The sequence below is a fragment of the Psammomys obesus genome, unplaced genomic scaffold (genome assembly GCF_907164565.1).
Source record: "Psammomys obesus unplaced genomic scaffold, mPsaObe1.curated_primary_1811, whole genome shotgun sequence".
Lineage (NCBI taxonomy): Eukaryota > Metazoa > Chordata > Mammalia > Rodentia > Muridae > Psammomys > Psammomys obesus.
This window is the reverse complement of record NW_026589137.1, coordinates 3,089,319-3,106,433: the sequence shown is the minus strand read 5'-3', so window position 1 is coordinate 3,106,433 and position 17,115 is coordinate 3,089,319.

Sequence of the window (17,115 nt, the reverse complement as noted above, 5' to 3'; positions counted from 1 at the left end):
CTTTCTTTCTTTCTTTCTTTCTTTCTTTCTTTCTTTCTTTCTTTCTTTCTTTCTTTCTTTTCAACTTATTCACTTTGTATCCTGGCAGTAGTCCCAGTCCCACCTGCCCTCCCTCTTCTCCTCCTAGTCTACTGATAAAGGAGGTCCTCCTCCCCTTCTATATGACCCTAGCCTATGAGGTTTCATCAGGGCTGTCTGCATTATCTTCCTCTGTGGCCTGGTAAGACTGCACCCTCCCCGCCTCAGGGAAAGGTGATCAAAGAGCTGGCCACTGAGTTCATGTCAAGAGACAGCCCCTGCTCTCCTTACTACGGAACCCACTTGGAAACTGAGATGCCTCTGGGCTTCATATGAGCAGAGAGTCTAGGTCCTTTCCATGCATGGTCATTGGTTGCAGTATCGGTCTTTCAAGTTCCCCCTCCCCCGGACCTAGGTATTTTTGGCATCTTTTGGTCTCCTTGTGGAGTTCTTGTTCCTTCTTGGTCTTTCTATAGCCCGCTTTTTCTACAAGGTTTCCTGAACTCTGTCCAAAGTTTGGATATCAGTATCTCCTTCAATACCCTGATGAGCAGAATTTTCAGAAGTGCCCTGTGGAAAGCTCCTGTCATGTTACTTGTCTTTTCCTACTTCTAATGTCTATCTTATTTACCCTTCTGAGTGAGGTTTCAGCCCTTTCCCTAGGGTCCTCCTTGTTGTTTAGCTTCTTTAGGTGTACAGATTTTAGAAGATTTATCCTATATTATTTGTCTAATATCCTATTATAAATGAGTATATACCATGCGTATCTTTCTGCTTCTTGGATACCTCACTTGGAATGATCTTTTCTAGTTCCCACCATATGCCTGCAAACTTCATGATTTCCTTGTTTTTAATTGCTGAGCAGTATTCTATCGTGTAAATGTACCAAATTTCTGTATCCATTCTTCAGTTGAGGGACATCTAGGTTGTTTCCAGGTTATGGCTATTATGAATAAAGCTACTATGAACATAGTTAATCAAATGTCCTTGTATGGTTTAGTATCTTTTGGATATATGCCCAGGAGTGATATAGCTGGATCTTGAGTAGCACTATTCCTAATTTTTTTTGAAAGTGCCAAACTGATTTCCAAAGTCTTTGTAAAAGGTTACATTCCCACCACTAATGGAGGAGGGTTCCTCATCTCCACAACATGTCTAGTATGAGTCATCCCTTGAGATTTGATTTTAGCCATTCTGATAGGTGTGAGGTGGAATCTCAGGGTTGTTTTGATTTGCATTTCTTAGATGACTAGGGACACTGAGCATTTCCTGAACTGTTTCTCTGCCATTCTATATTCCTCTATTGAGAATTCTCTTTTTAGCTTTGTACCCATTTTTTAATTGGATTACTTGGTTTGTTGGTGTTTAACTTCTTCAGTTCTTTATATATTCTGGATATTAGCCCTCTTTCCAATGTAGGGTTGGTGAAGATCTTTTCCCATTCTGTATGCTATCATTTTGTTGTGATGATAGTGTCCTTTGCTTTACCGAAGGTTTTCAGTTTCATGAGGTCCCATTTTTTCATTGTTGATCTTAAAACCTGAGCTATTGATGTTCTGTTCAGGAAGTTGTCCCCTGTGCCATTGAGCTCAAGGCTCTTCCTTACTTTTTCTTCTAACAGATTTAGTGTGTCTGTTTTCATTTTGAGGTCTTTGATCCACTTGCATTTTAGTTTTGTGCAGGATGATAAACATGGATCGATTTGCATTTTTATAAATGTAGACTTCTAGTTAGACCAGCACCATTTGTTGAAGATGCTGTCATTTTTTCCATTGTATGGTTTTGGCTTCTTTGTCAAAAATCAAGTTTCCCTGGGTGATTGGATTTATTTCTGGGTTTTCTAATCAATTCCATTATCCACCAGTCTGTTTCTCTGCCTGTGCCATGATGTTTTTATTATTGTTGGTCTATAGTACAGCTTGATGTTCAGCTTGGTATATTCAAGGATAAATATACCACCAGAAAATCTTTTATTGTTTTATCTATTCTGTGTTTTGTTTTGTTTTATTTTTCCATATGAAATTGAGAATTGTTCTTTCAAGGTCTGTGAGAAAAATTGTGTTGGTATTGTGATGGAAATTGCATTGAATCTATAGATTTCTTTTAGTTATTGCTGTTTTTTTTTTTTTTTTTAAAAACTAGCTCAGGAAGAACACATACTGTGTCAAGCAGAAATGGGGTAGTTTGCAAACAGGCAAGTAGAATGAGCTCCATTGAACCACTTCTAACAAACTACTAGAAAATTTGGTTATGTTTGTATGCTGATTTGAATGAGAATAACTCAGGTAGGCTCATATATTTAAATGCTTGGACCCCAGTTGGTGGAACTATTTGGGAAGGATTAGGAGGTGTGTACTTATAGGAAGAAATGTGTTACTGGAGGTGGGTTTGAGGTTTCAAAAGTTCACACCATTCCCTGTTAGCTTTCTTTCTGCCTTATTTTTCTGGATAAGAATGTAAGATGTCAGGTACTGGTCCAGCATCATGCCTATCTGCATGCTGCTATAATCCCTGCCATTTTGGCCATTCTTGACCTCTGGAACTGTGAGAACTTTTTCTTCTGATAAAAAAAGAAAAAAAGAAAAGGGCAACCTCAGAAAATGATGTCTCCTTACCAGATTGCCTTGTGGGCAATCATTAGTGCATTTTCTTGATTAATGTTTGATGTGAGAGGACCCAGTTCACTGTGGAGAGTTCCACCTCTGGACTGATGATCCTAGGTGCCACAAGAGCACAAGAAAGGCATGAGGAGAAATACAGTAAATACCACTACTGCATGGCCTCTATATCATCTTCTGCCCCCAGATTCCTGTCATGTTTATGTTTCTGCTCTGTGTTCCCTCAGTGATGAATTATGATGTAAAACTGTAGGCTGATATAAACCATTTTTTTCTCTCAAATTACTTTGGTAATAGTGTTTTATCATAGCAATAGAAACTTTAACTAGGGCTCGAGAAATGGCTCAGTGGTTAAGTGCTCTCTCTGCTCTTCCAGAAGACCTGAGTTCAATTCGCAGCAACCACATGGTGGCTCACCGCCATCTATACCCTCTTCTGGCATGCAGGTGTACATGCACATAGAGTATTCAAAATAAATAAGTAAAATCTTAAAAAAAAAAAAGAAAAGAAAAAGAAACCCTAACTAAAACAAACACCACTTCCGGTCAGCTTGCTGCTATTGCTGTTGCTGCTTGGGCCTCTGGTCCTGAGTAAGGTCTGGGCAACGTTTTGCATGTATCTACTTCTACATATATAATCACCACATTCTTGGAATGAGATTCATTCACATCTGGAAATAAGTAAAAACTTAGGGAAAGAGAGAATTAGAGGCAAGTGTGAAGGATCAATGTGTCAGAGGCCTAAGTACACTAGAAAGAAGATTCCAGGGACTGAAAATTCAGGGCAGCAGATGAAAGAACACTATGTGTCAAAGGAAAAGGCTGTTTCATGTTCGCCAAACTTCACCAGAGCATCTGTTTCAGTTCTGGCTATGTCCAGGAAATTCTCCCTTGACTATCTTGACTCTCAGGCTGCTGCGTATGGTCCTTTCCCTTGGGTTGAGGTTCTATGGGCTCACTGTGGTGAAAGGGTTGTGTGCCTCAGCTGACTCTAAGCAATTGTTCACAGCAATCTGCAGTCTGGACTAGAGGAATAGTGAGCAGCAAGGTCAAATACTCTGCAGGTCTTATCAACCTGCCTTGGCTATTTACAGTTTATTTACAGTCATCCCTCAGCTCCATTAGTGGACCCAGTAGTTACAGTCTAGTACTTAGGTTGTCATTTGGTTAAGTTGCTTGGATGTTCTGTGAAGAAAGCGAAGGCACCTGCTGAGCTAATGCAAGGATCATGGTGAGTAAAATTACTTAGCAAACACATGTGGATTGACATCTAATCACACACACACACACACACACACACACACACACACACACACACTGACTGGCCTAGATAGACACTGGAAGCAGTAAAAGAGAGGAAACAGGATGGGAGCCTACTATAGAAAGGCTCCACCCAACAGGGGATCGAAGCAGATGCTGAGACTCATGGCCAAACTTTAGGTAGAGAGCAGGGAGTCTTATGGGAGAAGGGAGGGCTAGAGGGACATGGTAGAGACTGAAGCCCTTCAAGGATCTGAGCCCAGAGCATCCTCCAGAGACTGATGCACTAAATGAGGACCATGCATGGAGAGGGTCTAGATGCCCTTCTCAAATGTGGCCAATTGGCAGCTCAGTCTCCATGTTGGTTCCTGAGTAAAGGAAACTTGGGCTGCCTCTGTCATGTACTCAATTGCCCACTCTTTGATCATTTGCCCCTGATGATGCGGCCTTGCCCAGCCACAGAAGAGGATCCTGGCAGTCCTGATGAGTCTTAATAAGCTATGGGCAGATGGAAAAGGAGATTTTCCTCTTTCAGTGGACTAGGGGATAGGGGAAAAAGAGGGTGGGAGGGTGGGACTGGGAGATATTGATGGATGGAGCTTCAAGATATATAGTGAATATATTGTGAGGCAAAACATAAAAAAAAGAATGGCAAAAATGTAAAAAAAAAAGGAACAAAAATTGAGGGAATATCCAACCAATAATTGAACCAACCTCAGACCCACCCCATGGTAGAGATCCAGGCCCTGACACTATTAATGATGCTCTGCTATGCTCCCAAACAAGGAGGCTAATTTGACTGTCCTCTGGGTGACTCCAGCCAACAGTAGATAGAGACAGATGCTGGAACTTGCAGCCAAGCATGGGATAGGGCTCTGGGTGTCCTGTGGAAGTGTTGGAGGAAAGATAAAAGGACCTCAAGGGGACAGGAACCTCACAAGAAGACCAACAGAGAAAATAAACCAAGTCCCATGGGGGCTTACAGAGACTGAGACATTAACTAAGGAGCATGCATGATCTTGGCTTAAGCCTCCTGCACATATATGGATGATGAGCAACTTGGTCTTTATATGGACACCTGGTGAGTGGAGTGGGTGGGGCTGTTTCTAACATGGACTCTAGTGCCTGCCTTTTGATAACTTCCACCTGGATGAGTTGCCTCGCGTGACCTCAGGGGATGAGGATATGCTCAGTCTTGATGTGTCTTCAATATGCTGGGAAGGGTTGATAGGGGGAGGGGCTCCCCTTTTCTGGGTGGAAGGGGAGAAGGGAAAGAAGGCAAGGACAGGGGAGGGAACTGGGAGGACAGGCAGGAGGGACATCCTTGGGATTTAAAGTAAATAAACACACAGACACAGAAGAAAGAAATGTTCAGAATCCTTAGCCATCAGAGAAATTCAAATCAAAATGACTGAGATTCTATCTTTCACCAGTCATAAAGGCTAAGATCAAGTGACAGAACATGCTTTTGAGGATGTGAAGCAAGAGGAACACTCTTTCATTACTGGTGAAGTCCAAACATGCACAACCACTGTGGAAATCAATCTAAAGGGTTATCAGAAAATTGGGAATAAATGCATGTTAATACCAGCTATGTCACTCCTGGGCAACCCAAAAGATACTCCACCATACCACAAGGACATTTGCTCAGCTATGTTCATGGAAACCTTATCTGTAAAAGCCAGAAACTTCAAAAATCCTAAATGTTCCTTAATTGAAGAGCGAATGAAGAAAATATGGTATATTTACACAATAGCATACTATTCTGATACTAAAACAATGGCATCATGCCATTTTTAGGCAAATGGGTGGAAGTAGAAAGATCATACTGAGTGAGGCAACACAGACCCAGAAAGACATGCAAAGTATGCATTCACTTATATGTGGATATTAGCCATAAAATACAAAATAAACATGCTACAATCCACAGACCCAATGAAGCCAAGGAGGTCCCAAGTGAAGATGTTGACTCTCAGTCAGAACAGGAAATAAAACAGACATCTGAAGAGATGGAGGGAGGGAATTAGATGAGAGAGGGGGTGGGAGGATGGTGATCAGGAGTGCATACAGCAGGTATGTATGGGGGGGACTGGGAATATGAGACCCCAGTTGAAATTAAATCCCCATTAGAGACCCCACTGGATTCTAACAAAGGCTCTGGGCTTACTCTATGACAGGCCTCAGTTCACTGTCAAAAGGAGCAGGCTTAAGTATCTATTTGCATGAAGTGAGTTAACATTTACTAGAAAAACTACAGAAAATGGACAGCCAAAGTGAGGCCACCTGACCCTCTGCTGGATGATCTGGAAGGATAAATAAGGTTGCTTAACTCATGACCAACCCAAAAGTTTGCTGACCACCTCCAAGTTGTCCATGCTTGTAAGTTTGAATGTTCCAATCATGCTAAAGATTACCTAAACTGGCCTGAATTTCCCCGAGTACCTATAAAAGAAACCTGTGATCAACTTGGGGAGGGGCATGCATAGAGAAAGGAGAGGAAAGAAGTATTGGGAGGATAGGAAGGAGGGAGCTACAAGGGGGATGCAAAGTGAATAAAGTGTAATTACTAAAAAAAAAATAAAAAAAGAATATATCCAAGTAAAAAAATAATATGATAAATGTTAAAAAAAAAAAAGAAAGAAAGAAAGAAAAAGAAAAAGAAAGAAACCTGTGAGTTCAATTTCAGGTTCTTCACCATTTTGTTTTGTGTAGGCGGGGACCCCAGCACACTCAATTTCTGCAGAATAAAACTTTCTTTGTTGTTTGAACACTATTGAGTCTGAGGTGGTTTCTTCACCAAGCTCTGGACCCTAAAAGCAGGTGCACACATATATCTTTCCAAATTTCATGTCCCCCTTTTTCAATAGCCCATGGACTGCTGCCCATATATGCGTTGGTGCAGAAAATTTAACAAATCATATTAAATCTGCAAATCAATTAAGTATTACAGATATTTTAACAATATACACTCTTTTAATCCCTCAAAACAGGGATTGTGGCTTAGAGCCTGTTCTTTCCTCTTTTGCTTTACTGATAGTCAAATACAAGTGAATTAAATTCCCTCAAACAGAGTAGCAGAATGTACTTTTAAAAAGATTTAATTATATACTTCTGACAAATGGCTTTTCTAGTAATTAATGATATTTATGGGCTTATTAGAACTTATTGCTGCTTTTTTTGCTTTCATCTGTTTTATAGATTTTATTATATTTTTTGAATAATATTCTCATTATTTGTGAGATATGATTTTCTTTTTTTAGTTTTTTATTTTAAGCACCAAGGGTGACTCCTCCCTTCTCTCTTCCCAGCCCCCCTTCCCCTTCGTGTCCCTTCCCCTCTCCTCTTCAACCCAAAAAAGGAGAGGCCCTTGCCTTGTATCATCCCTCCCCAGCAAATCAAGTCACATCAGGACTGAGCATATCCTCATCCCCTGAGGACAGGCAAGGCATCCCTGCCAGGGGGAAGTGATCCAAAAGCAGGCAATAGAGTTCAAGTTAGAAACAACACTGCCCTGTCACTTCCCAGGTGCCCCATATGAAGACCAAGTCTCTCATCAGCCACATATGTGCAGGAGGCCTAGGTCCAGTTTATACATGCTCCTTACTCAATGTCTCAGTCTCTGTAAGCTCCCATGGGACTCGGTTAGTTGTTTCTTTTGGTCTTCCTGTGAGGTTCCTGTCCCCTCCAGGTCTTTCCATCTTTCCCCAAACACTTCCTCAGTACACCCATAGCTGTGCTCGATACTTAGCTTCAAGTCCAGGAATCTGTTCAGATCCACTGCTGGATGGAGCCTCCCAAAGGACAGTCAATTTATGTTCCTGTCTGCAAGCACAGCAAAGCATGATTAATAGTGTCAGGGGCTTACTCTCTACAGTTGGGTGGGTCTATGTTTGGGTCAATTATTGCTTAGATATTCCCTCAATCTATATTCCCTCATTATCCCTACACATTTTGTAGGTGGGGTAATTTTTGAATCAAAGGTATTGTAGGTAGGTTATTGTTTGCTTCCTTCTACTAGTCCTGCTTGGATAGGAGGTAGTCACTTCATTCTCCATGTCACCCCCCCATACCCCACTCTGTTAGGAGTCTCTGGTAGAGGGACACGGATATCCTCCCAGGAGCCTACATTGTCACAGGCCTCCAGAATGACAAAGATATATCCCCTCAGGTTTCCCTTTTTGTTCCCAGCCCTCTCACCTCTCAACTGATTCTCCCCACATTTGATCCCCACCCTTGTTTCCATCCCCATTCCAATTCCTGCTTAATTCCTTCTCTTCACCCACTTCTGCTCTTTATTCTATTTCCCTTTCTTAGTGACATTCTGACACCTTCCCTTAGACCGTCCTTGTTACTTAGCTTCTTCTTCTTTGGGTCAGTAGATTGTAGTATGGTTATCCTGTGTTACAGGTCTCATATCTGTTTATAAATAAGTACATACCATATGCATTTTTTTCTGGGTCTGGGTTACCCCATCTAGGATAATCTTTTCAATTTCCATCCATTAGCCTGCAAATTTCATATCATTGTTTTTAATAGCTGAGTACTAATTTAAAACAAGGTGATGAAATTTGCAGGCAAATGGTGGGAAGTAGAAAAGATCATCCTGAGTAAGGTATCCCAGAAGCAGAAAGACACATATGGTATATACTCCCTTATAAGTGGATATTAGTCATATAATACAGGATAAATACACTAAAATCTGCACACCTAAGGAAGCTAAACAAGAAGCCTTATTGCTTAGGTGATCAATAGTTTTTAAGAAAGGCAAATGAGATGGACATCAGAAGAGGGAGAAAACAGGGAACAATAGACTACCACAGAGAACTTCTGAAAATCTCTACCCATCAGGGTATCGAAGCAAATGCTGAGGCTCAAAGCCAAATTTTGGGCATAGTGCAGGAAATCTTATGAAAGTAGGGGGATATTAAAGGACCTGGAGGTTACAGGAACTCCACAATGAGAGCAACAAACCAAAATATCTGGGCCCAGGGGTCTTTTCTGAGACTGATATTCCAACTAAGAACCATGCATGGAGATAACCTAGAACCTTTGCACAGATGTAGCCCATGGCAGTTCACTGTACAAGTGGGTTCCCTAGAAGAGCAACAGGGGCTGTCTCTGACATGAATTCAGTGGCTGGCTGGCTCATTGATAACCTTCCCCTGAGGAGAGAGCAGCTTTATTAGGCAACAGAAGAGGACAATTCAGCAGGTCCTGATGAGAGCTGATAGGCTAGTTTCAGATGAAAGGGGAGGAGATCCTGGGGGATGACCATGGGCGGGAAAAGAGGGACTGAGCATGGGTTTGGGAGGGAACAAGGGGTACAAATTTAATAAATTTAATTTATAAAAAATTAATTAATAATGCATTTATTATAATTAATATATAAGATTTGTTAACATTAGTACTAAGAATAGAAGTAAAGTTTAGGTTATTGATACTGTGTAAATGATTTCCAAATTGATTAAGCCAGAAGTACAGTGATACTAAATCCAGAGAAGGCAACTATGAAAGATACAAATTAGATGTCAGTATCTTTACTATGCATGATAATCGACAGCAATGTATTACTCTATTATATTCTGCATCTCATTCAATTTTTAATGCTATAATGAACGTGAATTTATCTCAAGTATACATGACAGTTCAATATATACAAAACTAAGATTTGTTTTGTGGTTTTGTTGGTTGGTTTGTTTTTGCTTTGTCAAGACAGGATTTCTCTGTGTAACTTTGGCTGTCCTGGACTTTGTAGACCAGTCTGGCCTTCAATTCACAGAGATCTGACTGCCTCTGCTTCCCTGAATGCTGGGATTACAGGCCTGTACCACCATATCTGGCTACAAAACTGCAGATTTGATGATAAATATGAATAGAAAGCATGCCAGAACAATATGCTCATCATAATATGTACAAAACTACCATTTGACAAAGAATAGATAAAGTCATGTGCTTAAATTTAGCAGGAGATGGCTAACACAAAATGAACTCAATGGTATCATTAGAAAGGTTTCTGTCATGTAATCTTTTCTCACTGCATTTTTTAAATCTTTACAAGTCTCTTACTTATATATTGTGGATTCTGATTTTATGGAATTTCAGTGTGCATGTCTGCATCTGTGTGTCCTTGTGTTTTTTATTTGCCTTTTTTTCTTTATATTTTTATTAATTACACTTTATTCACTTTGTTTCCCAGCTGTAACTCCCTGCCTCCTCCCTTCCCAATCTCACCCTACCCCCCTTCTCCATCAATGCCCCTCCCCCAGTCCACTGGTAGGGAAGGTCTTCTTCCCCTTTCTTCTGATCCTATTCTTTCAGGTCTCACCAGGAGTGGCTGCATTGTCTTCCTCTGTGGCCTGCTAAGCCTGCTCCCCCACTCAAGGGGAGATGATCAAAGAGCAGGCCAATCAGTTGATGTCAGAGATGGTCCCTGTTCCCATTACTATGGAAGCCACTTGGACATTGAACTGCCATGAGCTACATTTGTGCAGGGGTTCAAGCTTATCTCCATGAATGGTACTTGATTAGACTATCAGTCTCAGAAAAGACCCCTGTGCACAGAAATTTTGGATCTGTTGCTTTCCTTGTGAAGCTGCTTCAACTCCAGGTCTTACCTGCTTTTTTCATAAGATTCCCTGAGCTCTGCCCAAAGTTTGGTTATAAATCTCAGCATTTGCTTTGATAACCTGCAGGGGAAAGTCTTTCAGAGGCCCTCTGTGGTAGACTTCTGTCCTATTCCCTTTTTTTCTCCCACTTCTGATGTCTATCCTATTTGCCTTACTGATTGAGGATGAAGCATCTTAGCCAGAGTTGTCCTTCTTGATTAGTTTCTTTAGGTGTACAGATTTTAGTGTGTTTATCCTATATTATATGTCTAATATGCACTTATGAGTGAGTATATACCATGCTTGTCTTTCTGATTCTGGGATACCTCACTTAGGATGATCTTTTCCAGTTCCCAACATTTGCCTGCAAATTTCATGATTTCCTTGTTTTTAATGCCATTGTGTAAATGTACCAAAATTTCTGTATCCTTTCCTCAACTGAGGGGCATCTGGGTGGTTTCCAGCTTCTGGCTATTACAAATAAAGCTGATACAAACATGGTTGAGCAATGTCCTTGTTGAATACTTGAGCCTCTTTTAGATATATGCCTAGGAGTTGTATAAGTGGATCTGAGATACCATATTTCTAATTGTCTGAAAAAGTGACAGAATGATTTCCAAAGGGGTTGTACAAGTTTAAGCAAACACCATCGAATTTTACATTCTCCACATCCTCTCCAGCATGTATTGTCACTTGAGTTTTTGATCTTAGACATTCTGATGGGTTTAAGGTGAAATCTCAGGATCAGTTTGATTGCATTTCCCTGATGACTAAGGATGTTGAACATTTCTTTAAGTGTTTCTCTAACATTCACTATTCCTCTACAGAGAATTCTCTGTTTAATTCTCTTCCCCATATATCAATTAGATTACTTGATTTGTTGCTGTTTAACTTCTTAAATTCTTTATATATTCCGGATATTAGCCCTCTGTCAGATAAAGGGTTGCTGAAGATCTTTTCCAAATCTGTAGGCAGTCGTTTTGTTCTGACAACAGTGTCCATTGCTTTACAGAAGATTTTCAGTTTCTTGAGGTCCTATTTATTGATTGTTGATATTAGAGTCTGTGCTGTTGGTGTTATATTCAGGAAGTTATCTCCTGTGCCAATGAGTTCAAGGCTCTTCCCCACTTTTACATCTAACAAGTTTAGTGTGTATGGTTTTATATTGGGATCTTCAAGCCACTAGGACTTTAGTTTTATGCAGGGTGATAATTATGGCTATAATTGCATTTTTCTACATGTAGACATCTAGTTGGACCAGCACCATTTGTTGAAGATGCTGATTTTTTTTTTCCATTATATGTCTTTGGCATCTTTGTCAAGAATCCGGTGTCCATAAGTTTGTGGGCCTTCTATTCAGTTCCATTAATACACCAGTTGGTTTCTCTGCCAGTACCACGCAGTTTTTACTACTGTTGCTCTATACTACAGCTTGAAATCGGGGTGGAGATACCTGCAGAAAATCTCATATTGCAGAGGATTGTTTTAGAAATTCTGGGTTACTGGTTATTCCATATGAAGTTGAGAAATTCTATTTCAAGATCTGTAAGTATTTTGTTGGTAATTTGATGGGAATTGCATTGAATCTGTAAATTGCTTTTGGCAAGATGGCCATTTTTACTATGTTAATCCTGCCAAGCCATGAGCATGGAAGTTCCTTCCATATTCTGATATCTTTTTTATAATTCTTTCTTCTGAGACTGGAATGTTTTTTATACAAGTCTTTGACTTGCTTGGTTAGGGTCACACCAAAGTACTTTATACCCTTTGTGGCTATTGTGAAGGGTGTTGTTTCAAAAATTTCTTTCTCAGCCCTTTTATCTTTTGTATACATGAGGGCTACTATTTTTTCTGAGTTAATTTTGTATCCAACCACTTTGCTGAAGGTGTTTATCCACTGTAAGTGTTCCCTGGTAGAATTTTTGGGGTCACTCAGGTATACTATCATATTATCTGCAAATAATGATACTTTGACTTTGTCCTTTCCTATTTATACTCCCTTGATCTCCTTTAATTGTTTTATTGCTCCAGCCAGGATTTCAAGAACTATGTTGAAGAGATGGAGAGAGTGGGAAGCATTGCCTTGTCCCTGAATTCATTGGGATTGCTTTAAGTTTCTCTGCATTGAGTTTGAGGTTGGCTATAGGCTTGCTGTATATTGCCTTTACTATATTTAGATATGTGTCTTGTATCTCTGATCTCTCCAAGACTTTATACATGAATGGATGTTTGATATGTCAAATGCTTTTTAGGCATCTAAGGAGATGATCATGTGGTTTTTCTCCTTCAGTTTGTTTATATGGTGGATTACATTAAAGATTTCCATATATTGAACCACCCTTGCATGCTTGGGATGAACCTTACTTGGTCATGCTGGATGATATCTTTGATGTGTTCTTGGATTCGGTTTGCAAGTATTTTATTGAGTATTTTTGCATCAATGTTCATAAGGGAGATTGGCCTGAAATTCTCTTTCTTTGTTGGGTCTTTGTGAGGTTTAGGTACCAAGGTGACTGAGGCTTCATAGAATGACTTTGGTAGTGTTCCTTCTGTTTCTATTTTGTGGAATAGTTTGAAGAGAACTGGAGTTAGCACCTCTTTGAAAGTCTGGTAGAATTCTGCGCTGAAAACATCTGGCCTTGGGCTTCTATTCTTTGATGGGAGACTTTTGATGACTGCTTCTATTTTCTCAGGGGATATAGGACTATTTAATTGATTTACCTGGTCTTTATTCAACTTTGTTAAGTGGAATCAATCAAGAAAATTGTCCATTCCATTTATATTTTCAAATGCTGTGGCATATAGACTTTTTATGTAGCTCCTAACGATTATTTGGATTTCCTCAATGTCTGTAGTTATGTCCCCCTTTTCATTTCTGATTTTGTTGGTTTGGATAGTGTCTCTCTGCCTTTTAGTTAGTTTGGCTAAGGATTTGTCTATTTTGTTGATTTTCTCAAGAACCAACTCTTGGTTTCATTGATTCTTTGAATAGCTTTATATGTTTCTAATCGATTTATTTCAGCGCTAAGTTTGATTATTTTTAGCCATCTACTCCTCTTTGGTGTGTCTGCTTCTTTTTGTCTACGGCTTTTAGGTGAGCCATTAAGTTACTTGAATGCGACATTTCAAATTTCTTCTTGAAGGCACTTAGTGCTATGAACTCTCCTCTTAGCACTGCTTTCATTGTGTCCCATAAGTTTGGGTATGTTGTGCCTTCATTTTCATTGAATTCTAGGAAGACCTTAATTTCTTTCTTTATTTCTTCCCTGACCCAGCTGTCAGTTAGTAGCAAGTTGTTCATTTTCCATGTATGTGTAGGCTTTTTGCTATTTCTGTTGTTGTTGAGGTCCAGCTTTATTCCGTGTTGATCAGATAGGATACAAGGGATTATTTCAATCTTCTTGTATCTGTTGAGGCTTTGTGACCAATCATATGGTCTATTTTGGAGAAGGTTCCATGAGGTGCTGAGAAGAAGGTAAATTCTTTTGTGTTTGGATGTAAGATTCTGTAAATGTCTGTTAGGTCCATTTGATTCATGACCTCTGTTAGCGTTGTTGTTTCTTTGTTTAATTTCTGTTTTGTTGACCTGTCCTTTGTTGAGAGTGGGGTGTTGAAGTTTCCCACTATTAATGTGTGGGGATCTATATGTGGTTTAAGTTTTATTAATGTTTATTTTACAAATGTGGGTTCCTTTTCATTTTGGGCATAAATGTTCAGGATTGTGATGACTTCCTGGTTGAATTTTCCCTTGATTTGTATGAAGTGTCCTTCCCCATCTCTTTTTCTTAAGTTTGGTTGAAAGTCTATGTTATTAGATATTAGAATAGCTACTCCTGCTTGTTTCTTGCGTCCATTTGTTGGAAAACCATTTTCCAGCCCTTGACTCTCAGGTAATGTCTATATTTGTGACTTAGGTGTGTTTCTTTTATGCAATAAATGGTCCTATTTATGCATCCATTCTGTTAGTCAGTGATTTTTATTGGAGAATTGAGTCCTTTGATGTTGAGAGAGATTAATGACCAGTGGCTGTTAGATCCTTTGATTTGATGTTGGCTATGGTAGCATGTTTGTGTACTTGGCTACTTTTTCTTTTATTGTAATGAGGTTATTTATTTCCTGTGTTTTCTTGAAAGTAGTTTTCTCGTGTTGTATTTTTCATTCTAGAATATTCTGTAAGGCTGGATTTTTGTGTAGGTATTGTTGAAATTTGTTTTTGTCGTTGAATATCTTTTTTTCTCCATCTATGAAGATTGAGAGTTTTGCTGGTTATAGTAGTCTGGGTTGACATCTGTGTTCTCTTACGGTCTGCATGATATCCTTCTAGGCCATTCTGGCTTTCATAATCTCCATTCTGAAGTCAGGAGTGTGTCTGATGGGTTTGCCATTATATGTTACTTGGTCTTTTCCCCTTGGGGCTTTCAGTATTTTGTTGTTGTTGTTGTTGTTGTTCAGCATACTTACTGTTTTGATATTATGTGGTGGAAGGATTTTCTCTTCAGGTCTAATCTTTTAGATGTTCTGTAGGTCTCTTGTATGCTTATAGGCCTCTCATTTACGTTGGGGTGCTTTTTTTAAAATATTTTCTTGGCTTTGAAAGAGCGAATATTCTTTTTCTTCTATTTCTATTATTCTTAGGTTTTGTCTTTTCATGTTGTCTTGGGTTTCTTGGATGTTTTGTGTCAGGAATTTTTAGATTTATTATTTTCTTTGATGGATACATCAATTTCTTCCATTGTATCTACCATACCTGAGATTCTTTCTTCCATCTCTTGTATTTTATTGGTTATGCTTACCTCTGTAGTTCGTGTTTTCTTTCCTAAGTTCTCCCTGTCCATCATTACCCCCTTTGTATTTTCTTTAGTTTTTCCAATTCAATCTTCAGATCTTGAACCTTTTTGTTGTTTCCTTCACCTGTTTGACTGTTTTTCCTTCAATTCCTTTATGTGTTTGTTTTATCATTACACTTTTTTATTTTATTTCTTTCACTGATTTAATCATTTCCTCTCTGAAAGCCACAAACTGTTTGGTTGCATCTTCCTGCATTTCTTTACGGATGGCCATAATCTGTTTGACTTTATCTTCCTCTAATTCTTTACTCATTTTATTTGTTTCCCCATTAACCTCTTCCTAAGCATAGATGTAAGGGTTTTTTCTTGAATTTCAGATAACTTGGTTCTGGGAATGCCATATTGCTTTGCAATTTTCGTTGTGCTTTTACACTGGCCTCTACTCATTTGGCTGTCTCAGGTTTTGACTGTTAATTTCTGATGCCTGCTGGAGTCCTGTGTTGGGGTGAATCCCTTGACAGAGTTCTGAAGGAGGTCTCCTTAGCTTTTTGGGTATGGTCAACTGAATGTTGGTGCTTCTGAGGAATTTCCACATTGCACATATGGACCTATGTGGTAACTGTGGTGTTCAGGAAGGCTCTGGAGAAGTCCTGGTGATGGCTGCCCTGCTGCTGAGTTTCTTGCTTTAATATAGTGAGCTGCTGCTGCTGCTCTTAAGCTGTATTTGTTGGGTGCAGCTCTCTTGAAGAACCTGGGAGTCCTGCAGTTTCCTCATGGTTTCGTCAGTTTAGCTAGGAATAACTGGTCGCAACTTGGAACAGTATCTGAGGGCTGCTCCAATGGCTCTCAGGCTTTTGTAAGTCTCAGTTTTGAGCTGTGTGCCCCACTGCCTTAGCCATAATCAATGGCAGGTGAGCATGGAACTGATGTGCAGTAGAAGGCCGGAGCCTAAAGCCTGTGGGAAATCAGAAACTTTTCTGGAGCTGGTTGTCCTGAAGTTTGGACCTGATGTTTTCCCCACTGTGGGGTTTCTTCCCTACAGGGACACCAAGACTGTGGTGCTTTGAGGTCCACAGTTCTGTCTGGGATGGCAAGTAGAACACATAGGCCTGTGGCTCAGCCTTGCTGGCAGCTGGACACCTGGGTGCCTGCAGGAACCCAGGAACTTTTCTCAAGAACTTTCCAGGGTGGGCGGGTGGCTGAGTGCTCTGAGGTCAGACCTGCTGTTCCCCTCACTGTGGGTTTCCACCCGACAGAGAAACTCAGTTTCTGGTGTCCAGGGGCCCACAGTTCCTTCAGTGAAAGTGAGTAGGGTGTGCAAGCAGGACTCTGTGTTGGCAGCTCTTCTCCCCACTCTGGGCTGGCTGCTGGAAGCCAGCTGGACCCCATGTCCTTTTCCCGGGATTGTCTGGGTGACCTAAGGTCCATCCCGATCACCTCCTGTACCACAGAGTTTTCTCTCAAGTGGAAATCCCAGTCTCTGGTGTTGTGGGGCCTACAGATCATCTCAGGACAGCGATGAGAATACACCTGCATGTGACTTTGAGCTGGCAACTGAACGCCTAATGGACCTGGGAACTGTTCTGCGGTTTAGCTGGGTCACCTGAAGCGAATTGAAACCCACACTGTGGGGTTTCTTCTCGCCTGGGAAACACAATAACTGGTGTTTTAGAGCCCAGGTTCTGTCTGCTGGTCACTATGCAGATCCTGCTGTGCTGCTGGTCAGAAAGATTGTATTCCAGTGCCGCCGTCTTGGATCCCCCCTTATTTGGCTTTTTGAAGTGTTTGTCTGTTGGTTTTGTCCTTTTCTGGTTTATTTGTTATTATT